At 43.0% G+C, this 26,531-nt stretch overlaps 2 long non-coding RNA genes across 4 annotated transcripts in view; one reads left to right on the forward strand and one right to left on the reverse strand.

Moving 5' to 3' along the window:
- The window catches only part of LOC102553363 (uncharacterized), a 29,133-nt gene that overhangs the window by 2,205 nt on the left and 397 nt on the right, over nt 1-26,531 (reverse strand). Inside the window, exons 1-4 of one of the 2 annotated variants that reach the window (XR_349889.5) lie at nt 18,207-18,306; nt 17,972-18,128; nt 15,781-15,856; nt 1,181-14,938 (exon numbers count right to left, since the gene is read on the reverse strand). This is a non-coding gene — a long non-coding RNA (uncharacterized LOC102553363). Of the gene's footprint in view, nt 1-1,180; nt 14,939-15,780; nt 15,857-17,971; nt 18,129-18,206; nt 18,307-26,531 lie in introns of those variants that run through there. The other variant, XR_005497474.2, reaches the window with a different exon arrangement.
- On the forward strand, nt 17,960-26,283 carry LOC134484968 (uncharacterized). Of its 2 annotated transcripts, XR_010062808.1 has the most exons (5): nt 17,960-19,375; nt 20,371-20,465; nt 21,228-21,393; nt 21,828-21,937; nt 25,791-26,283. It is a non-coding gene; the product is annotated as an uncharacterized LOC134484968 (long non-coding RNA). The 2 variants fall into 2 exon arrangements; XR_010062809.1 differs by lacking the exons at nt 17,960-19,375; nt 20,371-20,465 and having other exon boundaries at nt 21,198-21,393.

A 26,531-nucleotide genomic window follows, 5' to 3' on the forward strand; every position in this document is an offset into this window, starting at 1 on the left:
TTCTGAACCAGAGCGCTCACATGGTTGAGCTGGTGTTTACAGACTGACTATTGATAAACTCGCCTTTACGTATAGGTCGGTCCCAACATAATTACTAAGATACAGCAATGAATAACGTTGCAAATACGCACTTTTACGTTTCTGGGACATCTATCTTGCAGGTGAATTCCATAAAATGGGTAATTTCTATTTCTATGTCCACAATTTAAAATAAAATGAGTATGTTGCTACAGATCTCATTATCAGGACTATGTTTTCAATTCTGAGTTCAGTGAAGCATGGTTTTCAACCATTCAAAACTGAAAAGTTTCATTTTTAAAGTGGTATACATTCATTGAAAGACTACCCATACTATATAAATATGGAGTGTATTAAATACAAATAAATTATACATTTACATACGTAAATATTAAACTCATATGTAATCTTACCAACCAGTGCTTACAATGATTAAAACCTACTGACCGGGGTTGGGGATTTGGCTCAGTGGTAGAGTGATTGCCTAGCAACCGCAAGGCCCTGGGTTCGGTCTCCAGCTCCAAAAAAAAAGAAAAGAAAAGAAAAAAAAACAAAAAAACCTACTGACCTATGGCCCTCGGCTTGGCTCTCCTTTAAAACGTAGTTTAAAATATGGGATTTAGGAAAATGTCTGTTCAGATTACTATGGCTTAGAAGCAAATGTTTTTTTTCCCCCTCAGATAATAGCTAATTTTTAGGAGAATGTGTTTTCAAGATTTAGAAATCCCTTTTTTAAAAAATAAAAAAATAAAAGGGCCTGAAAGTAGAAAAGGGCTGGTCAGGGAGAGGGGATGGGGTCAGGGAGAAGAAGGGGTCAGGGAGAAGAAGGGGTCAGGGAGAGGGGATGGGGTCAGGGAGAAGAAGGGGTCAGGGAGAGGGGATGGGGTCAGGGAGAAGAAGGGGTCAGGGAGAGGGGATGGGGTCAGGGAGAAGAAGGGGTCAGGGAGAGGGGATGGGGTCAGGGAGAGGAAGGGGTCAGGGAGAGGGGATGGGGTCAAGAAAGGGCCATGGAGTAACTATGTTGAAAACACATTGTTCACATGCACAGAATTTCAAAATGAAGTCCACTCTGTATAACTGATGTATGTTCACTTAAAACTTGGAAAAAGAAAAGAAAGCCCATTCTATCAAAAAAAAATTAAAAAAAAAAAAAGGGACTTACTGAGGAGAGCACAGCAGCTGCCATGTGACATTTCAGCGAGTGACTTGTGCTTTGCAGTCTGGTCCCCAAGACCTGTGTGGTAAGTGGCACGTGTGTGGTAAGGAAGGATAACTTGAGCATCCCTAAGGATCATACCTTGGTCTTTGCAAGTTGATATTTTACTTTCATAGAATAAAACTCAATAATTTCAGACAACGGGGTTTTCCTTTGTTGTCTGTTGGCAGTAAAATATGTAACTACGCACATTTCGAAAGGCTTTCGTTTTTATTCTGTACAGAGTTTTGCCTCTGTGTGCACGCATCCGTGTGCCACTTGATGCCTGGTACCTGTATTGAACAGAAAGCATCAGGGGGATCGCCTGGAATCGGAGTTACTGATGGTTGTGAGCTTCCGTGCAGGTGCCGGACATTTTGAACCTGGATCTTCTGGAAGAGCTGCTGGTACTCTTAACCCTGAGCCATCTCTCCAGCACCCTTGAGAGGCTTTTTTTATACATGGAATTTAACACAGCTTAAATGCCTGCCATGGAGTAAGTGGACCATGTGCTACCGGTAGTTTTGGCTATATGTAGTTTGATAAATAAGCATATACAAAAGGGATATTTCTATGAGGTCCTATTTTACTGAATCAAAACCACAATGAAGCCCAGATATGGCACCCGCCTTCAATCCCAGCACTTGGGAGGCAAGTGGATCTCTGTGTATTCGAGGCCAGTCTGATCTACAGAACTAGTTCCAAGAAAGCCAAGGCTACACAGAGACATCCTGTCTCAAAATTCAAAAACAAGAAATTACAATGAGTTATCATTGTAGAGAGGGGACTTTTCTAACGCGAGGATGTCAGCTAAGGTCTTGGGAAAAGAGTCGGAGAGAAGAGAAACTCTAAAGGTTGACTTATTTTCTAAACTTAGAGTTTTGAAAAATGTATTCTCTTGGCGAAATTGTATCCTTGGGGGGGGAAAAACCCAGAAATGAAAACCAAAAAACTTCCAGGGACAGTTTTCAGAGTCATAATTTGAGAGAAGAGTCTGTGCTTCTGCAAAGACTTAGATATAATGGTCACTGGTTTCTGATCCGGGAAAGAGCTCCTTCCCTGCTGTGTGGTTGGGTAGACAGATGAGGAAGGTGGGTAAAGACGTGTGCCTGTTCACATAAAGAAGCTCACTATTGACCACCAGCGCTATTGGAGTCTGATATAAGAATTTCCAGTAGTGTGTGACCATGCAGTACGCATAGATGGGGTTTCTGGAGGCTATGTTTATGCTTGTGAACTGGGCTGATCTTAATGCCTATGCTCTATCTGGCTTGGGGATTTGAGTTTATTTCAAATTAAATTGGGTTCGCTAAAAACATCCTCTTGCTCTGGGGAAATCTCTTTCCTCCTCTTCCACCCACACCCCCACATCACCACGGCTGTCGTCTGTTTACTTTTGGAGGGCAGGATATGGGAATGGAAATGGATTATAAACTGAAACAGTTGTCAAAAACACAAACAAGGCTCTCGGAGGAAATGACTTCCTCTTTACACTGTGTCCCTGGTGGACCATGATCACTCCCTCAGTCAGGGGACTGGGATTTGGATAAACATCCAGACAGCAGCAAACCTCAGCCCTTCAATGACAGGGAATCGGGGCAATTTAGACTCATCCCAAACCCACAGGATGAATGTAGCTGGAATAACAAGTAGTAAAGTGTATGTCCCACTGGATGTGGGGCTAAAGGAGCAGCTCTATTCTGTCGTTTTCATGTTTCTTAATGAGCAAATTAAGGTTCCCAGGTTTAGAAGTCTGGGGAGGCCACTGAGTACATTGCTGACTTGTCAATGACAGCGCTTTCTAGGAGTGACAAAGGACTACAGGACAATTAGTTGATTGTTCTTAAAGTTAAGAAAATTTGCCATAGACCACTGCAGCGACTCCTTCTGTTTTGTCTCCTTAACACGGTACCTGCCCTACTTGTTGCTAATAATCTCCTAAAGACTCCTCTAGCGCGGCATCCTTACTTGAGCGCCAAGTGACAGCAGTGACTAGATCAGTTGTCCTCAGTCTTCCTTACGCTGTGACCCTTTAGTACAGCTCCTCACGCCGTAGTAACCACCAACCATAGAATTATTTTCATTCCTACTGCATAACTGTAATTTTGCTACTGTTATGATTAATAATGTAAATATTGGTGTTTTCTGATGGTCTTAGGCGGCCCCCCTGTGAAAGGGTTGTTTGATCCCCTGGAGGCTGTGAGTTCATCCCTAAGTTTCAGACAGTGGATTGGGGTTAAATTCTGTCTCCCCGTTGTAGACTCCTTACCTAGTACAGTGGAGTTTTCTCTTTTCCACAAAAGGTGATTACTTAGTATTTACTTCACAGGGAGTGAATTACTAGACACAAGCCAGGTTCCACGGGTATTGTATACACTCTTGATAGCGTAAGAAGCTTTTAGAGAAGAAATCAGGGGTGTCCCTTCAGCGTGGGTTAGGCACAGTGCCAGCAGATGTGTTGATGGTGCCTGTTGGTTGCTGCCTTTGATTTGGAAGTTTGACTCTCTTACTTCCTGTAGGATGAGTCAGTCCATCCTTACTGCTTGTGGTGGCCCTGAACTTTTCCTTTGGTCAATCTTGATGACAATCCCTTGTCACTGGTATATCCTTAAATCCTAAGGACAATTTTATCCTCCACATTCAGAGGCATAATTAATCCCATCACTGGAACATATTATGAACAAAACCACAAATTTACACTGGGTTGGGCACTGTGGTTCAGACAGACTGGACACAGCAGTTGATTCGGATAAATCTTTCACCTCACCTGGATCGCCGCTCCGTAAACATGTTTGTTCTGCAAGGGTTCCCCCAGCTCTTCCCTCAGGTTCTGCCTTCAGGCTGAGAGTTTAAACTGAACTTTCATACATCAAGAGCACCAATTTAGACTCAAGTCTTCAGTTGATGGCTACGATGAGAGGAATCCGTTGGAAGACTTGGTTGTCTGCCTCACTGACTGGGGTCATCTGCCTCATTCAATTCTCCAGCCCATGTCTAGCCTAGCTACGATTTTGTTGAATCTATCATTTCTTTCAGTGTTTGTTGAGTAGCTTGTATTCTGGGCACTAGGGGAGGGAACCTGGGAGGTACTGGGAGAGGAAAAACTAAAGTAGAAAGGCATAGTACTTTTAGACATAAAATATACTAGAAATGGGGCAAGCCAAATTTTAGTATTATTTCGTTAGTGTAATGGGAAATTCTTCTGGGAAGATTTTTTTTTAAAAATGTCTTTCAGAATTTTCAAAGTGTATTATGAAAACTATTACAGACTGACAAGAAGTTAAAAAATAAGCTCAAAGGGCTGGAGTCGTTCTTTGGCCATCTTCCCCAATGTTCACACCTGATGGGCCTATTGTACATATCAAGCCGTGGAAATGACACGGTACTACTGATCACTCCATGGCCCTGTGCGGATGCCTTGTTGTTATACGCACTCACAGAGCTTTTGTGTCTAGCATTTACACAACACTGAGAGATAGTACAGTTGAACTAAATGAGGTTCAGAAAACAGAGGACCGTGCCTCAGTGTGCAGCCTCCTGCACTGAGGGCATGGATGTCCTCAGAGCAACTTGATTCCATTGCCCTGAAAGCTTTTTCCTGGGAGCTCTCAACTGTTCCCATATAAGGTTTCCTACATTAATTTTAGTTCTTCCTGGTCTTCTAGAAATGCATATTTCTTTTTTTTTTTTCTTTTTTTTTCCGGGGCTGGGGATCGAACCCAGGACCTTGCGCTTCCTAGGCAAGCGCTCTACCACTGAGCCAAATCCCCAACCCCTAGAAATGCATATTTCCTTAAGAAACTAGTTTTCCAGTTCTTATCTCCACACCCCTCATCAGAATGGATGCCAGCTACCTAAGAGTCACAGATGAGTCTGTGATGAGAGACGCTACCACTTGATAGTTGTTTTTATCAAGGACGTCCAGCGCAACCAAGCAGCCAATCCACACTGCATAGCCGAATTGGTTTTGAGAAGTGATGGCTAATAAGAAGTCAAGTGTAGAAATCTAAAGTGTGTCTGTATTCTGAAGCAGGAGGAGCAGAGGTAACCTGTCAGCATATATCCTGAAACACAGAAATAGTGTGAGAGAGGACAGAAGAATAAAGCCATGTCGTGTTTCGGGGACCAGTTAGGGAGAGCAGCACAGAGCACCCGAAGACTGGAAGCAGTTGTCAGAGCCAGCAGCAGGGCCAAGGCATGGAAGAAAGTTTCCATATAACTTCAATAACCAAGCAGAGTCAGGATGACTCAAGCCCTGTCTGCAGTTCAGACGGATTTGATGGAAACTGCAGGCTAGGTTTTCCTCCGTGGCCACCCTGACTTTACGAGCCACGGCCCACATGCTTGGAAACGGTAAGTGGACAATTACTAGCCGGTTGTCGAGTGATGGCATAAATGGTTGGAAAAAAGCTCGAATTTGGATATGTGACAGTTGTCAAGGTAAATCTTTTTACCCTTTGGTTCTACGTAGCTTTAGATGCTGCTTGGCCTAGAATGGTTGCAGATGAGAGGAAGCTGTCTCGGTACTTCTAACTACAGGTCATTTTGATCAGCCAGATGAGATATATAACAGTGTGGTATACAACAGTGTGGGATATGAATATACATCAGTGTAGGATATGGGTATACAGCAGTGTAGGATATGAGTGCACAGCAGTGTAGGATATGGGTATACAGCAGTGTAGGATATGGGTATACAGCAGTGTAGGATATGGGTATACATCAGTGTAGGATGTGGGTATACAGCAGTGTAGGATATGGGTATACAGCAGTGTAGGATATGGGTATACAGCAGTGTAGGATATGGGTATACAGCAGTACAGATATGAGTATAGAGCAGTGTAGGATATGAGTATCCAGCAGTATAGGATATGCATATCTAGCAGTGTATGATTATAGGAACATAGCAGTATAGGATATGAGTATAGAGCAGTGTATGATATAGGTATAAAGCAGTACAGATATGAGTATAGAGCAGTGTATGATATGGGTATAAAGCAGTACAGATATGAGTATAGAGCAGTGTATGATATAGGTATAAAGCAGTACAGATATGAGTATAGAGCAGTGTATGATATGGGTATATAGTAGTATAGATATGGGTATACAGCAGTATAGGATATGGGTATACAGCAGTATAGATATGGGTATAGTATGTAACAGTATAGGATTTTTTTGATTTCTTAAAAAAATAATTGTTTTGAAAGGCTCCATGTGTTCTAAGAAACACTACTGCAATGTACTTTTTAAAACACTAACTATACTGCATTGTGTATCTTTAGGTTATGTGGAATATTTTGATGTACAGGGAAACAGTTACATAGTCAGGAAAGTTAATGTGTACATTGTCTCATATGACAGGAATGTGGATTTTCTCTCTTTACAAAAATCCTGAGTTTTGAGACTCTATACAGGACAAGATTTCCACACAAAGGCAGCTTAAGTTAGAAAGCCCCATCTTGTCACCTGGAGCTCCAAAGTTGTCAGTTCCAAAGTTTGGGGCAAGGGGAGGCTAAGGTCAAAGCTGAAAGAGTCCTTGTCTGTCTTTAAACTGGTGCTTGTCCACGTGTGTCTATGGGTATATGAGCGTCTGTATGTACCCACTTGGTGAAAGTAATCTTCTCTTAACTACAGGACTTCACTGCCACTACCACTACATACAGACACAGACACACACACACACACACACACACAGACACACACAGACACAGACACACACACAGACACACACACACACAGACACACACACACAGACACACACACATACACAGACATAGACACAGACACACACACAGACACACACACATAGACACAGACACACAGACACAGACACACAGACACACAGACACACACACACACAGACACAGACACACACACAGACACAGACACAGACACATACACACAAACACAGACACACACACATACACAGACATAGACACAGACACACACACAGACACACACACACATACACAGACACACAGACACACACACACACAGACACACACACATACACAGACATAGACACAGACACACACACAGACACACACACACATACACAGACACACAGACACACACACACACAGACACACACACAGACACAGACACAGACATAGACACAGACACACAGACACAAACACACACACACACACACACACACACACACTCATGCACCACACTCACACATGTATTTTTATAGCACCTATTTTAAATTTTATTTTATTGCCTTCCCCATTCGTTTTTATGTATACTTCAGGGATAGACTTGATTGACGAAAAATCATCATTAATTACTTATTTTTGTTGCAGTTTTGATGAGTGCTATTTGTGAAAGACACTGTTGGCCATCTGCTTGGCTTTCCTTCCGGTAGCTAAAGAGCTCCAGTTAAAGACTGGATTTGAATTTAATAACAGCGGAAAATATTTTCTTTTTTGATGGGCAGAAGAGAGAAAGGGGTTTGGGGGTGAGCAGGAAGCTTAATTTTTCCTAGATTCGTGTGGGCAATGTGTGATGTAATTTATCTGCCTCGCCCTCATCCGCCTGACCCCCCACCCCTCTCTTTAGGCATTCTTGGTGTGACTTACAAAACACATAGGATGTTGGAGTTGTTTTAGAGATGTAGCAAAGGGCCAAGTTTGCCTTTAGGATGGACTCATGGTGAAAAGGGCTCTTCCAGGGAAGTTAACGAACATCTGGGGCCCTTCGACATTAAACCAGCATTCCAATTCGTTTTGATTAAGCTTATGTGGCTCTCTGCCATTCAATCCTTCTCTGTATTTTGGGAGGTGACTCCTTTCCCAGAACACATGCTTTACCTTATCCATGTCATTAACAGAAACTCAAACATGTCTAATTTCTTATAAGGAAATGATACACACTACAAAGGGAGCCGGTGAGTAGCAAACTGGGGGAAATCAGAGTTAAAAAGACATGAATTTAGATACCTAGACTGAATTTAAAATGTCATCTTAAATCTAAAACTAACATTGTTTATTATTATTATTATTATTATTATTATTATCATTATTAACCAGAAGTAGGCAAAAGAAGCAAACCCTTGTAATATGAAAGCAGGTGACTGCCAAGAGCAGCTCATACACCTTTCTGGTGCTACTCTGTCACTATATAAACACTTAACATAAACCTTGCAGCTTTAGTGAGCTACATGCTTTTCCATCATTTTGAAATCTATGAACTCAATTTAAATCTCAACAGACATCCACCCTGTTCAGGAAGTGAGATGATTCAGGAAGCTCTTGCCAAGTAACGCTATTAATGGCAACAATCTCTGAAGTGTGACTCACCTCCTAAGTCAGTCTCTCCTCTCTTACTCTACCCCTGCAGCCCCTTCCCATGTGGTTCCTTACCCATGATTCACTCCTCCTAGAGAGTCAAGTGGGTACCCTAGAATGAAGGAGGCCAAGAGGAATGTGAGAGGAAAGAATCAAGACGTAAAGGAATTCCTGCTATTTAATTAATTTTTTAAAAATATTTATTTATTTATTTATTTATTTATTTATTTATTTATTTATTTATTTATTTATTATGTATACATCATACAGCTTTCTGCCTGCATGTATGCAACTACAGGCCAGAAGAGGGCACCAGACCTGATTATAGGTTGTTGTGAGCCACCATGTGGTTGCTGGGAATTGAACTCAGGACCTCTGAAAGAGCAGGCAGTGCTCTTAACCGCCGAGCCATCTCTCCAGCCCTTTAATTAATTTTTAACTCCCGGTATATTGTCCTCCTTTTCTGCTCTGTGATGGGAGGTGGCTTACTCTGCAATGCAAGCCACCGGAAGCCATCGGATCAGTGGAAGCCAACTCTTTTTAAGCAGCTAACGATTTTCATGTGCCTAGAGGCTTACCTTCTAAGAAGCAATCTTTGAAACCACATGGCCACAATTGAAGGACTGCTTTATAAAACGTATTATAGCCTTTCCTGCTCCTTTAAATTGGCTGTTCTAAATATACCCAAGCATTTTGCCCAAGCCCCTGTTCATTAACACGAGTTGGTTCTGTCTTTGTTTAGTCTCTGTCTTCTACTTTGTTGTTTTTTTTTTCTCTCCTGTGCATACTTCCCCCCCCCTTCTGTATTTAACTCCTGCAGGTATGCTCTCTCCTTCTCTTCGGGGTTTTTGGGTGTCTCTTTTCTCCTTGCTTTTGTCTGATGGCTTGTACCCCTTGCCTCTTGTTTTTCTCATTTTCATGGCAAAATTGTGCTAGAGGCCCAATACTATCTCCATCTAATTCTCTACATTAAAAGTCTTAATTAATGGGACACTCATCTGAGACTACATTCAGATACAGAATCTTTAGAGTGGTAATTAGTGACCATGAGCTCACCATGGTGGTCTCAAGTCAGTACAACTACTGTCTTATAGACAGACATTGGACATAGATGATGATAGATGACCCAGTACACTTCTGTCTTATAGAAAGCTGACACGGATGGTTATAGGGTGGGCAATGAAGGATGACAAAGCAATAGATGACCATGTATAAGGTCACGAGGCACCTCAGGGCCCTCAGGAGGCCCCGACCCTGCCAACTTACCTCACAGTGTTCCCTAGACATGTGGGATAATAAAATTCTATTATGTAGGTGGCTCAGTCTATGGTGATTTAATACTATAATTTAATTTAATAATATAAGCAATCCATATAGACTGTCTTAGAACTCATATGGAGCCTTAATGCCATGATAATGAATGACAAGCAGACATTTTTATTGGGACTACTGCTCTGAGTAGTTCTTATGTGCCTCAGAATATAAATATTAGTGACCTTAGTCATATTTTAGTGCCTTCTTAGGTGGTAGGATTTTCTCAAGAATTTTTTATTCAATCAGTGCATACTTATATCCTTTCTACCTGCCAGTCATTGTACCAGACGTAACATGATGAAGGGTTGGCAAATCCTCACGGACTTCACAATATTGAATGTGGGTGGCAGCCAAGTAGGCACTGGAAAATATTACAAGTACACAGGACAGCAGGGAGGAGCAAAGGAGATGTGAGCACTTTACTGAAAACTACTTATAAAAATGATCATTCTTGGGCCCACAGAGGGAAGAGAGAGGGAGAACTGAACTATACTCCTCTGACCTATGCATTAAAGCCCTAACCCTCAGTTGGTGGAATTTATAGACGGGCACTTCAAAGGTAATTAGAATTGGATAAGGTAATGAGAATAGGGCCTTTTATACAAACCAATTAACTCCTGGCATTGAGAATACTGAGATGAAGCCACGAAGAGAAGCTTCGTCAGAAATTGGTCATGCTGGTACCTTGAAATAGGACTTTAAACCTCCAGAACTTGTGCTAATGAACTCCTCCTGCTTGAACTACCCAGTCAGTGCTGTTTTATGGCATCGGTCAAGCTAAGAAAGGCCAGAAGCTAAGTCCCCAAAAGAACTCATGCCTCTGGGTTGAACTCTCATTCCTTTGTTTATTCAATTGCTCTAGCCTTTGTCCATTTCTTGTCCTTCCTTCTAATTACAAACCAACCAATCAGGATCAGAAACTGTCAAAGACGCTAAGGCGGTAGATAAGCAGGACTCGCTCTCATACAATGTACATTTTGGTGGGAAGTTAGACAGTAAACTGTATGCAAATGAACAAGATGTATGGATGCGTGACAGTTGTGAGAGTGCCGAGGACAGAAACAGGGACAAGGCGAGGACTCTGGAGTCCTATAGAGAGAACACACAGGGTAGGTCTATCAGAGGAAGACAGTTGATCCTGGAAAGTGAAAAGTTGGGTGGTCAGTCATACACGGATCTGGGGGAGTATCAGACAGGATGAAACCTGACAGGTGGAAGGGACAGTGAGAATTAAGCGCGCTGGCAACAAAGGCATTTATATAGAGCCAATCAAAGGGTAGGACAGTGCAAAGGTGAGACAAGCCAAGTCCAGAGGGCTTTGTATGCCATCTTAAAGAACATACAACAGGCTTCCGTGATGACTCAGGCTGGGGATGATGAAAACTTAGAAAGGAATGAAGACAGAGATTAAATGGAAATGATTTCAGCAGCTGCATGGACACAATGTGACATGAACACACAGGGACATCCCATCCAAGTGTGGCCATCTAATCTTACATATCTCATGAAAGTAAATCTCGGAAGCAATGTTGAAAGTTTTAACAATGGTGCTATTGAAAAAGGATGTTTAATAAGAGTACTGGAAGATTAAATATCACTCATTAAAATGTGTGCACTTAATAAAAGGTGTAAGTCATGTGTGACATAAACATTTGTGGGGGGAGATAGAAGGGGTTAAGAGGTGGTATATGAAAGTTTCTGCTATATTTATAATAGTTTATTACCTTGATAAAGAGGTAAATGCTAAGATTTATTGAAGCTGGGTTAGTGTGTGAGGCTCTGGAAAATGCATTAAGACTGCACTGTTATAGCAAAATACCATTGACTGAGAAACAGATGCAGAAACAAGCTCCACATGGCTCTGGGGCCTGGAAAGTCTACCATCAAGGAGCTGACCATTGCTATCTCTGAGGGCTACACCCTCGTAGACAGTCTTCTCTAATCCTCATATGGGGGAAGGAGCTACAGGTGGCCTCAGCCTGTCTTATAAAAAGGATGGACTCCTCATTTGTGAGGCCTCCACCTCTTGACCTAGCTACACGTTAAAGGGCCCTGTCTTTGAATTTCACATTGGTGATTAGGATTGTGACATCTGAATTTTTCAGGACTCAACACTCAGACCATTAAAAATACAATGGCACAGGGCAGAGATTTTAAAGTTGAAAGACTGTAAGGAGTGGTGATAGCTTGTCATCTGAGGTCCAGAGGAATGTAGGATTGCAAATGGTTTGTGTACGTAGGTGTAAGGTGTGGGGAGGTGGGGGGGAGTCAGGGTATGTGTGTGCGTGCACACACATGTGTATGTTTTTAGGATGAGAGAGTCAGCCTCAGGCTGTTTTCGCAGCAGAGCAGAAGAGGCCTGCACAGGCTCACTTGTGTGAGTGGGCATATCAATAAACAATGCAACAATGGGTTTGATTTTTCCATCAAGTGCAGAGAGACAAGAAGGCAAGTTGTGGTGAGATTTAAGAACAAATTCTATTGCTCATGGAATAAGAAGTTGTCTAAAGTTTAGAAATAAAGCAAGGTCTTGAATTGTGGGGGAAAGTTTATCAGGCGGCTGAATTTCAAATGCATGTAACATTATATGTGAGTCGACTATCCATCAGATCTGCCTAACCAATGCCCCTACATACTTATGTCTTTCAACGTGTCTGCTTATCTTCTGTAAATTTATGCATGATTTCCATGCCAGTTGGAAGCTCACAAAAGCATGGAGTTGAAAATAGAGAGGAGACGTCAGGCAAACCATCGTGCTCAGATTCTGGCTCTGACTTATTGAACCCCAGAACCTTCAAACTGGTTGTTTTACAGACTGAAAGCTATGACATATGTCAAACTGTCAAAGAACTTCAATTTCCCAGCTCTAGTTATTGAAGGAGCAGATAGGTCTCTGCAGGAAATGGGGTAACCGAAGTTGATGAATGACGAGTGAGACCAAGAGTAAACTGGATGCGGGGAGTACATTACTATCTAAAGTCATTTTAGTTATTTTGGGTATGAAGTGGTTTTCTTTTTCTTTTTCATTTTTGTGGGCAATGTTGTTTTCTTCATGTTTCTTTCTGTGGCTCTCCCAGTGGGATAGTGTGTTTCCTGCTTACTGGAGAATGGACCTTTCAGTGTCCCTGGATGCGGACACTGTTGAGAATAATTTTAGTGGGATGGGGGACATCTAGTGGGCAAAGCAGCTTTGTGGTTAGACACAGGGAGTCTAACTCTAACAAAGTACTTAGCCTGGTCTGGAAAAAAATACTAGGATCAAAACATCATCTTTCTTGTTATAGGATTTCTATGGGATCAGAGAAGTTTGAGATTTATAAAGCAACCAGACAAGAGCTGCCATTTAAGCAATGAATTGTGTTAGATTCGCATGTAAGTCTGTACCTTAGACGTGTGGGCTTTTATACCATGAAAATCTTGTCTGTGCTTTCATCCTATGTTCTACACAGTAGCAATGTTGTTCAGATCATTGTGAGCTGGCCACTGCTCTAGGATATCAACTGTCTCTACGACTGTCTCGCCTCACAACTTTGAGATGAGGACACCAGAGGGAGAATCGTTTACATCTTCTGGTGTGAATGATTAAGTCCTGACGTCAGTATATTGAGAGTCAGGTTATGACGAGACAGAGAAACCCGGCTTGCTGGCTCTGTTAGTGCTATGTGGGGACTCTTCAGTTTGCTCTGTTCTTTTGAAAGGTCTTTATGCCCCTTTTCAGCGCTAGTGAAACTATTAGTGAATACCATCTTTCTCTGGAAAGGTATTTCCAAAGCCTTAAATTAGTGTTTATTTTGAGCTTTGGCAATTTATCTTGAGGAGAGAATTTGGCTTACTGCTGCATGAACGACAGTTGTTGAGATGTGGCTGAATGTAACAAGGAGCCTGATGATATAGGATGGTACCTAGGTTTTGCAGTTTGTAGGGCTGCAGCCAAAGAAAATGTGTAACCTTTTGTGTGGAAAGTCAGACATGATGTGTTGTTGTTAAGCCAAGGCCATGTATAAGAAAAGGCTGCTATGAATTTGAGAAGGAGTAGGAAAAGGCTTGGGAAGGTTTGGTGGAAGAAAAAAAATTTATTATTAAGAATAATAAATATAATAAGCTAAAAAATAATAAAAGCTTTAAAGATGTATAAAATTACTAATGGCAATTGTCTCTGATTTCAAGTTTCCTATTTGTATGGTATTTATTTTCTGTACCTTCTGTAATTAATTTGAATCGAAAAATACATATATAGATACATAAGAACATGAGAGGAGAAAATGCTTTGAAGAGGAATGCTGTTAATTGGGCTAGTTTGGGTCATCAAATTATTTGAGGGGCAGAGTTTCCACTTATCTGGAGGGCCTTTGATCACTACATTGTCCTCAACTCTCTGGTGAGAGGAGATGTCTGCAGCTTGTGTGAAGATGAGGGGTAAAAACACATGCTAACCGTGGAACAGTGGATGCTCACATCTCCCTTCCTCCCCTGCACCCACATCATTCTCAATGGGAAGGAGGATATCTGTTTCACATGGTCAAAAGTACTTGACTCCCTGAGGCCTCCAGGGGGAAAGAAGGAGAGAGCCACACTTATCTTAACCCAGCAATCAACTGTGAGGTCTAGACCACAATGGCTCCTTTGTGCTAAACCAATTATCTTGGTGGAAAGGCTACCTTTGAGTAAGGCCCAACAGATGAGGCTCATTGATCCCCAGAAGAGCTTGGAGCTTTTGGCTAAGGACTCCTCTGGTGCTGCCCATACAGCTCCTAAGGCTGCCATCAGGCCTTTCTGGCAGATTTCCAAAGCTCAGAGAGAAAGAGTAGGAAGGATGCGTCCTCCTTCAGCACATGGAAGTGACCCGGAGCGCCTGCAGACTGAGAAGCCAGCTGTGGAAGCTGATGAATCATCCAGCAGGCTTGATGTCACATCTGTGGCTTATTATGATTCCCATCCTGGGTTTCCCTTCATTTCTAGTGGCTAGACATCCCGGGCTCCAGTCATGCAACTCCCACCTGGGCTTTTCCTCTCTTTAAAATCCCACAGGTTGAGTCCAGCTCCAGGGTCGAGCTTAGGCAGGGGAATCTCAGGTGAGAGAAGCATGTGGCTGTGTGAGTTGACATTTCCAGGATAAAACATTCTACAACAACAAACAAAAAGCATTCTACAACTCCGATAAAATAAAAAAACAAAAACAACAACAAAAAAAAAACCAAACAGTGGTTGCGGAAAGCTGCTGCAGGCTTAGAATCAAATTGTCTTGAACTTTAAAAAAATATTAAACAATTTTATACACATACGTAAAATGTACTTGAGCATATTCCATTTCTTCCCTTTCCCTTCTCCCACAGACCTGCTTCCTCTTTTTAGTTTCTCAATGTTGTTTGGTCGTCTACACAGACATAGGTAGGAGGTTATTTACTCGAGCGAGGACAATTTACCAGTGACCGCATCAAGCAGGGCTATTGACTTCTACTTTTCCATCAACCATTAACTGCCAATGGCTCCTCGGAGAAGTTAGAGTCTTGTAAGCTCCTCCAACATCCATCCTGACATATTATTGGACCTAGTTTTGTGGAGACCCTGTGTGGATAGCCACTGATGCGGAGTCCGTGGGTATGTGAAACAGAGGTCATGTCTGGAGGACAGTGCTTTATGGTATTCTTCCTATTCTCCAGAGCTTACGTTTGTTCTGCACTCTTTCCCATGATAATCTATCTTAGAATAGTTTTAGGTAGTTATTATTGTCTACCATCTGTGTATGGTCCTCGTAACTATTAGTAAAATGCTAACCTAATCCTTAGCTTCTCCCAACCCAAAGGCTGACAATGTCATTGAGGTCTACAAAGTCATCGGAGGCCCACAGTAGAGACTTCCTGGCTTGGCTGTAATCCACCTGGCTGTCTTAGTTACTTTTCTATTGCTGTGACAAAACGCCATGACTGATAGAACTTATAAATGAAAGCGTTTAATTAAGCTTACTGTATCAGAGGGTTAGAGTCCACGATGGTGAAGCAAAGTTATGGCGGCAGGAAGGGTTGAGAGCTCACATCTTGATCTGCAACCAGGAGGCAGAAAGGATATTGGGGATGTGGGAATGGTGCGGGCTTTCAAAACCTCAAAGCCCACACTCCCAGTGACACACCTTGTACAAGTTCACACTACCTACTCCTTCCCAAACAGTTGCACACACTGGGGATCAAGCATTTGAACTTATAAGCCTATGTAATACCTGGAATTAACCAGTAAGCCCCACGTACCGAAGGAACTTCCGGGAATCCTGGGATTTATAGTTCTTGAAGAATAACAAAGCTTCATGGGAAAGTATGGTGGCCTGTGGGTTTGTTCTTATAAATGCCTGCAAAATGTGTCTCAGGCCGCTCAAGTAGAAGTTCCAGGGAGTGGTCGTGACCAAAGACCATCTTGGTCAGTGTTTAATAAAGCTTGTTTCAAGTTTGACTCAAAACGGTACAACTGGTTTTTCTACAGCAAATCTCAGGATTTACACCTGTAGGGCCATTATTATTCAAACCACCACATTGATATTTCACCGAAGTATTTGTTAGGATAAAAGTTCCATAAAACTGTTACTATGTTGAAACATGGATTTTTGGATAATCTGAATCTGTATTTCTGTGCATAGTCATTCTTATTTGGCTCCAAATTAGCGATCTTATTCCCTTTGAAGAGAGAGCTATGTTTTTGCATGGATAGGGGATAACAGTGCCAGGCTCCCGGCTTGCATCACCCCTGACTAATCATTGTCTGAGTGAAACTCTTGGTCTCATTCTCTGCCCTTGTAGAAGCAAGGAGGAAAAATGGTACCCACTTCGAGGAGTTTCTGTGAATACCGAATTTGGTTGCAAACCTAAGGTGAATAGCACAATATTTATTTATCAGAAGTCAACATCAGCGATGAACAACTTTGGAGTACTGAGGGGCTGACTGGATTCAGGTTAGAAACCCTGCAGAAAGATGAGTGGATAGTCTATGGCCAGAATCAGCCATATTGGTGTTTGTCTCAAGATGTCCAAACATCCACAATTGAGTTCAACCTGGACTACAGGGGGATTTCTGGCAGTTAGATAAAAGCTAGCATTCCCGAGGAACTGGTGAAGTCAATTCCCATCTGCCAAATCCTGACCCTGAGTCATTTCCCTTACCCCTGGCCAAAGGGGACACACGGTACCTAGAATTGTGTGTCAAAGCTCACATTAGCTTCCAGTTCTTTCAGTCCCTACTCACAAGGATTGTTAATACATTTCAAAGACCTGACTCCAGCCCCTGATCCTTTTCACCTCTGTATGCTTCCTTCCTCCCAGATACCTGCTTGCTCTCTTCACAGGGCAAGCCCTCCCTCCCCTTGTTCCTGCTATTTTTCTTCTTTCACAGATAGCCCTGGTCATACACAGTCAGCTTTCCTTTTTCTCTGCTCTGTACCCTTCCAGATGCCTCTGGATTTTTTTTTCTCTCTTTTACCCATGATATGAGCCTTCCCCCTTAGCCATACCATGGACTGGACATGTCCTTAGTTTCTTTGCTGCTGAAACTCTCGCATAAAGTTGGAAAATGTGATTCCTCTGCATCTATCTAAACAAGGTCATCTAGGAAGACACTCTTTTAGTAAACACGACACCTTCCCACTCCATACCCACAAAGTTCAGTGTTTTAACAGCACTGCCATTTAACAAAAATGAGGGTTTAGATATCTATTTTCTTAAATGTGTGCCCATGAGCTCTCTTTTGCCACAGATCCTCACACATGCAGAACCCTCTGGGAAAAGTTACTGGAGGAAAAGAATACTACTTCTTATGTTGTTGGTCTTCCTGTAAAGCAAGCAGCAGGAAGAGCAGGATATTTGGTTTATTTGATAGTAGTAGGGAAAAAACGAACTATTAGAAACTAAAAATAAAGCTAAGCTGTTCAATTCATTCAAACTGAGTCCTGTCGCCAACAGCAGCTGTTGGAAGGCAGTTTCCAGTGCAGTGCAGGGCTTTCAAAGAATCTTTTCATATATTTCCTGAGGACTTTTTGAAAGGGTTCCTTTCTTCTCAAGCACTCCTTCCGAGGAGGCGTCTATAAACCAAAACTAATTTGAAGGTAAGCACACTTTTTAAAGGCACAGAAGCCCAAATTCAAAAATGTTTATCGAACATGAGTAATCGAACTGACCTTCTTGTCCGGCCATAGCAGGCTACCCATTTCCAAAGTGTAACAGGCATTGGAAAGTTCTGGAATCCCATTTACGAAGCAGGAAACAACTGCCACAGTGTGTGAGAGGTTTGTGCTGTGTCGTTCTTTATTTTGGTGAGACTGGGCCACCGCGGATCTGTAAGTGACATTTATAAGTTCCGCCTTCTATGTCCTTTCTTTTTCCTTTCCTCCTCCCTCTCTGTCCCTCCTTTACCCCATTAATCCTGAGATTCTCCAGAGAAATGCCAATTCCACCATCTTGGGCCAAATGTGAAACAAGCTTTATTAAATGTTAGATTCTGACCAAGAGATGGACTTTGGTCAGGATCATTCCCTGGAATTTCCCAGCTGTGATGGCCTCAAGCCATGTGTTGAAGGGATTTTTATTTTCCAAGAACTACAATTCCCAGCATTCCAATTCCTAGGCAGGTGAGGCTTACAGGTTAATTGGGGGCTGCTCTACCACTGAGCAGCGCTACCAACTTTTATACCCTTTCAGTTCACAAAGTCACTCGAGAACACAGGAAGTGGGTTAGCACCCACACCCAAAGGGTCCGCCCTTTGGGTAAATAAGTTTCCTCTGGGGACAGTTCCTTTTTCTTCTCTTATGTATCCTATCATAGACTGGCTCAAACTTTCCATGTAGCTAGCGAAGACTAACTTTGAACTTCTGACTTTCCTGCCTCTCCCTCCCCAGTACCAGAATGAAAGGTGTGCGCCACCATGCTGGGTTTTATGCTGCACTGGGACTCTAACCTAATCTAACCCTACCCACAGCTGCAGTCTAGGCCTAGGAGTCTTAGCACGTCACACTTCCACAGTGAGAACCAACTGAGAGAGAAGCAGTTGTTCCCAGCTCCGGGAGGTGGGTCTGGATACACAAGAGAGGCAGCTTTCAAGGACACAGGCACTTTAAAGAGCCATAGTTCGGGTCTTCATGCAGCACATGAGGATAAAAAACGGATAAAGCCTCTGAGGTGTTCCTTCCTGACACAGATCTCAGTAAACATCCAGCCTTTAATTCCACCCTGAAGCACCCACTTTTTGTCCTTGAAACATAAAATTCCCAAATCTTTTTTCTTCTCACAGGCAAGCACCTGGGCTTTTCTTTCAGCTACGCTTCCGGGGCCAGACTCTCCGTACGTGGCATCTTCACTGTCCACTCCACTTGACAATATCAACTTCATTTCAATCACTCTTCGAGCTGACCTCGATTCTCCTGGGAGACCTGCTGAGGTGGCCTTTGAGCCTTCTCTGAGCATGACTTCTCACACACAGACCTGAGTCACCTTCATGGTGTACTCGCTGTGCTTCAGATCTACACTGAGGCAAAGTCGCCTCCCTGTTTCACAACGCATGAGCCAAGGGTGTGTTATTTGCCAGGTCAGTGGAGACGATAGCAGCCCTTTGAGTGGCCCACAATCCTCTATGTCGAATATTTTTTCTTTCTTTCCTTTCTTTCCCTAGTGTAACGGGAGCATTACTTTTATTTAGAGGCTGATAGAAAAATTCGTGGAGTTATTTATTGATAGGTAGGAAAAGGTACATTTTAATAAACCAACAAATTAATATTTTGCCCATTAGATGCAAGTAGATTGACTTCTTTGTCCACTTGTCTTAATATATTTGAGATTTTATTTTGGACAATTGTATACATATATCTAATGCACCTAATCAATATTATCCTCATTCCCTTCTTTTAACCCCCTTCTAACACTCCTGGATCCCTCCCGTCTTCCAAACACACCTTTCTCTAGGTCATATCTTTAGGTAGGTTTAGTTAGTTTTCCTGAGAGAGAATTGCTTCTCTCTCCCTCGCTGGAGCTAACTAACTGCCGATAGCTCCTAAAGGAGCCTGTGCAGCCTCTGATAGGTCCATCTTGTGCTGGTTTTATGCAGGTAACCACAGCTGCTATGCGCTTATTTGGCCAACTACTATGCCGTGTCTAGAAGACAATGTTTCAAGCACCCTGCCCTCCCCATCCTCTATGCTTATGTTCTTTGTACCCCATTTTCTATGACCTTTCGAAAGGGGTCAATCAATGTAGCTGTCCTGTTTATGGCTGAGATTTTAACAGTCACTTATTCTCAGCACTTTGGCTAATTATAAGAAGTTACTGCATTGATTCTGCACCTTGTAAAAAGATGCTTCTCTGACCGAGGTTGAGAGCAGCACTCTTCTACACATATGAACATGAATATTTAGAGGGCAACTGTGGTGCTTTGAATATGCTTGGCCCAGGGAGGGGCACTAGTAGGAGGCGTGGGCTTGTTGGAGTAGGTGTGGCCTCGTTGGGAGAAAGTGTGTAACTGTGGGGGAAAGCTTTGAGAAATCTTCTTCCTAGCTGCCTGGAAGCCACTCTTCTGTTTCCCTTCAGAACAAGATGTACAACTTTCAGCTCCTCCTGCACCATGCCTGTCTGGATGCTGCCATGTTCCTGGCTTGATGATAATGGACTGAACCTCTGAACCTGTAAGCCAGCCCTAATTAAAGGTTGCCATTTATAAGAGTTGCCTTGGTCATGGTGTCTCTTCACAGCAGTGGAAACCCTAAGACAGTGACCTAAGTGGTTTTTAATAAATACATACTTTACTAGTTCTGTGGGCTTCTATTAATATCCTGTGATCAGCTTAACACATGACTTAAAGCAGATCTCTTGACCCGCAATTTGCTACTATAGCTTTAACGGTTCTGCTGTCCTTGTCTACTTCTGGACTAACACATCTCAGTCCAGTTCAGAGATAATAAGCAACTGGGGCTAGAGAGATGGCTCAGCGGGTGAGAATGCTTGGTGGTTCCTCAGACGTCGGCTCACGACTGTCTATGACGACAGTTCCAGGGGATCTGACATCCTCTTCTGGCCTCACTGGTCAATATGTACAGTTGGTGCACATGCACACCTATAGGAAAATGCTTATACATATGAAGATTTTTAAAATCTTTAAAGTGACAAGGGATGGATCAGAGATCTAAGGAGCACAATTCTGCTTCACCTCTTGCACCACCACACACCATGGTTTCCCCCTCACTACTACTAAAGTTGGCCCTACTCATCTTTGCCTAAAGCCCACTCTTCTTGAAATGAAGCTGAAAAGAAAAGTTGGACCTGCTTCTCTCTCTCTCTCTGCTTCCTCTGTTGTCTGTCAACATTGCACAACACGCTGCCAGAAAATAGCCCCGTCTCCTGTTTCTCAAACTCCGAGTACTATTTACGACGCTAGTTTGTTGCTGCAGGTCCTGGGGACTTGAGTAAATCTATCACTGGATGGTTGTGTCTTCCGGCTGCCGTCTTCCCAGGAGTTCCGTGAGCTGCCCAGACTCTTTGGGGAATCTGGAAGACTCTGGAAGAATTTACGCCCTGGTTGAATTTGCTGATCTGAATGGCAACTCTTGTGCCAAAGTGAGTCATTTTGAGTATTTAAACTACATTAAGTGGTAGAAACTAGTTTGGGGACAAAAGGTTTAGCATTGTATGTTTGAAACAATCACTTCACATAAAAATATTGTATTATAAGTAGGCATGGTGTAACAGACCTGTAATCGCAGCACTCAGGGGCTGAGGCAGGAGGATTATAATCTTTTTATAGCCAGCTTAGATAATGAGATTCTGCTTAAAAAGTACACACTCCGGGGGGTTGGGGATTTAGCTCAGTGGTAGAGCGCTTGCCTAGGAAGCGCAAGACCCTGGGTTCGGTCCCCAGCTCCGAAAAAAAGAACAAAAAAAAATAAAAATACACACTCCATATATAATAGTTATTCCCACAAAACTGTGGCGCACTGGGTACTTCCCGCGTGGTTATCCTAACAGCTCTATTGTTCATCTTTCTACAACAGGGAAACCGAGGCTTCAGAATACGTCGTCATGCGCTCGGCTCATCCACTGGAAAGTGCAGAGGCAGTATTCGGACTGAAGTCTGCTAATCCAAAGTTTATACTTTCCTCCTGTACGACTCTGACTAAAGATGTTTGTATTCTTTTTGAAAGATTTATTTGATGTTTGATTGATATTTATTTCATACACTTCTGGTAGCATTCTAGGTAGCCAGGGATGACCCTCAACTTCGTACCCCAAGTACTGAGTTCACAGGCATAGATCACCCTGTGCGCATTTAATGAGGCATTGGGAACGGAACCCATGGCCTTTTGCGCTTTACCAACTGAGCTACAGCCACAGCACAAAGCATTATTTTGTTTAAGATTATGTGCATAGTAGTGGGTATCGAGCCCCAAAGAGACAGGGGTGAACACGAGAGGAATCTGGGCTTGGGTAGTGTGGTAATAGATGACCATGTTAGAGGGAGGGTAAGCCTCAGTGGATAAGTATCATGAAGATTTGAAGAACTAAGGAAGGGAAAAGGGAAGCAGACCTCTGGTGATTGTAGTCAGATGAGGTGGCAGAACAAAGACCGAAGCCTGTGTGTGTCTGGCACTTCCTGGGGTAAGCGAAAAAGGCAGAGTGTAGTGCAGAGAATGGGGGCAGGGGAGCAGGAAATAAGTTCAGAGGCCGAGTGAGGCCCTCATCTTGTGCAGGACGCTGTTCTTTGAATTTAATGGGCGACCCGTAAGAGTAACTTTTATTCGCCTGATGTAAATTGTGCCAAGGCTCACTGCTGAATAAGCTCTCCCTCTCTAGTTATTTCTGAACTCTGGCTGGCTGGTTCAACTCAGCTGCTCTAGCTCAAAGCTCCTCTCCAAGCTGACTGATTCAATCTGGCATCTCTCAGCTTCTCACTGAATTGTTCTTCATGACCTAAAACTAATTCTGAATGAATTTATTCCAATCCAGCTCCTTCTTATTCTTTGGCTTCAACTGGCTCTGCCGACCTGCACTGAACTGATACAAATTCCACTCTACTGCACTGCCTCTTAGATCATTGACTTAGCTGAACTGACTGATTAGAACTCAGAGCTACGCACACCTCTGTCTCCTGAGTGCTGGGACTAAAGACATTTACCATCTCACCTGGACCCAAGATTTTCTTTATCTGAAACTTGCTCTATACCATGTTGGCCTTGAATTCAGAGGTCTGTTTGTCTCTGTCTCCCAGGATTAAAAGTTTGTCTGCATCCCAGTGGAATCACACAGATCTAGAAGCTCTTTGGATGTGATCTCTTGCCAGAGCAGCCATGTTGCTGGATTAAAATTCCTCTATTCCGATTCAGCTTATAGCAGGTCCAGCCCATCATGTGTTAACAATAGGCTGCCCTCACAGGAAAAGATAAAGGCAGGGGACAAAAGGTGCAAAACTACCAAGATTTAATGCCAGACCTCTGTGGCCTAAACAAACGAAAGGAGAGGAGGGCATAATCTGCATGTTCCACCAAGAGAATGTCTTGGATCCACAGAAGAAATTAGATGTAAGGATAGTGAAGCAAGAGATGTCTAGGGACACAAGAGTTTTGTCCTGGGCAACTGACGTGATAGAGTTGGTGCCAATTAAAGACAGAAGAACTTTGAGGACTTCAGTCTTGGCATTTAAGCTTAGATGATGATTAGGCTTTTTTTTTCTGTTGTCCTATATTAATATTTCCTGGCTGGTATCTTTTAAAAAATTTTTGTTAGATATATTTCTTTAATTACATTTCAAATGTTATCTCCTTTCCTGGTTTCCTGTCTATAAGCTCCCATCCCCTCCCCCTCCTCCATACAGGTATTCCCCCCATCATCCCCCGTACTGTCCCCCCATAGTCTCCTGCACTGGGGGTCCAACCTTGGCAGGACCAAGGGCTTCCCCTTCCACTGGTGCCCCAACAAGGCTATTCTCTGCTACATATGCAGTTGGAGTCCTGGGTCAGTCCATGTATAGCCTTTCGGTAGTGGTTTAGTCCCTGGAAGCTCTGATTGGTTGGCATTGTTGTTCTTATGGGGTTGCAAGCTCCTTCAACCCTTTCAATCCTTCTTCTAATTCCCCCCAAGATGATTAGGCTTTTAAACAGAGTTATGGAGTGATTAGGAACTTCTAGAACAATGCATACACATCTATTATAGCTTATCGACACAAATTATTTACATTATAGCTTAACTGATTGTTAACTTGGGATATCCTTTCTTTTTAAAAACTCTCTCCCTACCTGCCTCCCTCCCTCCCTCTCCGTCTCTCTCTCTCTCTCTCTTTGTCTCTCTCTCCCCCTCTCTCCCTCTCTCCCTCTCTCTGTCTCTGTCTCTCTGTCTTTCCATCTCTCTCTCTCTCTCTCTCTCTCTCTCTTTCTCTCTCTCTCCCCCTCTCTCCCTCTCTCTGTCTCTGTCTCTCTGTCTTTCCATCTCTCTCTCTCTCTCTCTCTCTCTCTCTCTCTCTCTTTCTCTCTCTCTCCCCCTCTCTCCCTCTCTCTGTCTCTGTCTTTCCATCTCTCTCTCTCTTTCTCTCTCTCTCCCCCTCTCTCCCTCTCTCTGTCTCTGTCTCTCTGTCTTTCCATCTCTCTCTCTCTCTCTCTCTCTCTCTCTCTGTAGTGTTGGCTCTCTCCTTCTTCCTTTATATGGGTTGTGGGGATCCAACCGAAGTAAGTTCACCCCTGAGCCATCTCACCAGCTCTGCTATCATTTCTTTGTAGCCACTACTAGTCTATATGTGTTACTTTGATTTCTTAAATAGTAACTACCACTTAACAGCAATATTAGACCTCCACGGGCAAGGGGATCACTGGGTGCCCATTAGTCATTGTCTTGCTGTTGCACGGCATCATACCTGGAAAGAGGCACATGCCAGCAACCCAATGGATATTTGTTAAATACAGACATATTTAATAAAAGAACAGATTTTCTAATTAACATAAGGACACTAACATGTATTGAGTTATTTAAAAACTTTAATTTTTAAAAAAACTTATAAACATGTTATCTTATTAGAGGCATCTGTCAAATTTAATTCAGAATTAGAAAATTATTTTATCAGAAATTATATTCTTTTTAAATATCAGATACAAAAAGATGAAGTCACATGGAAGGCCTCGTGAAGCTCCACTCCTCCCTGAGTAGCTCTGGGTAGTTGATCGTTGCTCGGGGAAAGAGAGTTATTTGTTAGTGGTGGAGCCAAAGGTGCTCCATCTTAAGTAAATAATTCCCCACATATATTCATGCAAGCAACCTCATGAAATACAACAGGACATAAGTGTGGTAGGGAGTGACAGAGGTTGGAGACCGAGTACCTGGAAGGAGTTGAAGGGTGTGGTGTGGTGTGTGCATGCGTGTGTGTGCATGTGTATTGCAATTCTATTTCAATTAAAGACATTTTTTTTAAAAGAAAAGGGCGGGGTTGGGGATTTAGCTCAGTGGTAGAGCACTTGCCTAGCAAGCGTAAGGCCCTGGGTTCGGTCCCCAGCTCCGAAAAAAAAAAAAAAAAAAGAAAAGAAAAGAAAAGGGCATTAAAAGAAAGGGGGACATGATCAGGTATGGGTGGGAGAAGACAGGAGAGAAACCCTGAGGTCCAGCAGAATGAACGGAAATATGCAGCTTCTCTGGGGTGGGTAGGTGGGAAGTGGGGGGATCTGCTAGAAATTCCAGAGACCTGGGAGGTGAGAGACTCTTAGGATTCAAAGGGAGGGACCAAAGATGAGATGCCCTACAGTGGGGAGAGGGAACTTGTAGAGTTTACCTCCAATAGAAAGATAGGACATCGAGTGGAGGGATGGGGTTGCCATCCCACAGCCAAAAACCCTGACCTAGAATTGTTCCTGTCTAAAAGAACTGCAGGGACAAAAATGGAGAAGAGACTGAGGGAAAGGAGGTCCAGTGACCGGCCCAACTTGGGATCCATCTCAAGGGGATCCTCCAAGTCCTGACACTATTATTGATGCTTACAGACAGGAGCCTAGCACAGCTGTCCTCCGAGAGACCAACAAGCAGCTGACTGAGACAGATAAGGATATTTACACCCAAGCATTGGACTGATGTCGGGGATCCTGTGGTTGAATTAGGGAAAAGCTGGAAGAAGCTGAGGAGGGAGACCCTATAGGAAGACCAGCAGCCTCAACTAACCTGGATCCCTGAGATCTCTCAGATACTGAGCCACCAACCAGGCAGCATACACCAGCTGGTCCAAGGCCCCCAACATATGCAGAAGACTGCCTGGTCTGGCCTCAATGGGAGAAGATGCACCTAACCCTCAGGAGATGTGAGGCCCAAGGAAGTGGGGAGGCCTGGTGGTGGTGGTGGTGGGGACATCTTCTTGGAGACAGGGGAAGAATGGGGTGAGGAACTGTGGGAGGGCAGACTGGAAGAGGGGGGTGGGCAATGACTAGATTGTAAAAAAATAAAAGTAATAAAATATACAGATGAAAATAAATAAAAAATAAATATCTTTCTCAGTTTATTCAGCTGTATCACTTCGTGACATATGCCCAGAGGATTTGACATCCTACCTCACAGATAGCTGGTCAGCCACGATCATTGCTGGTGTATTCACAGTAGCTAGGGTTTGGAAGCAAACTAAATGTACTTCAACTAATGACTGGATAATGAAAATGTGGTACATATATAATATTGCAAAGAAGTCACATGCAGATAAGAGTAAAATCACAAACTTTACAGGTAAATAGATTAAA

The sequence above is a fragment of the Rattus norvegicus genome, chromosome 1 (assembly GCF_036323735.1).
Source record: "Rattus norvegicus strain BN/NHsdMcwi chromosome 1, GRCr8, whole genome shotgun sequence".
Taxonomy (NCBI): domain Eukaryota; kingdom Metazoa; phylum Chordata; class Mammalia; order Rodentia; family Muridae; genus Rattus; species Rattus norvegicus.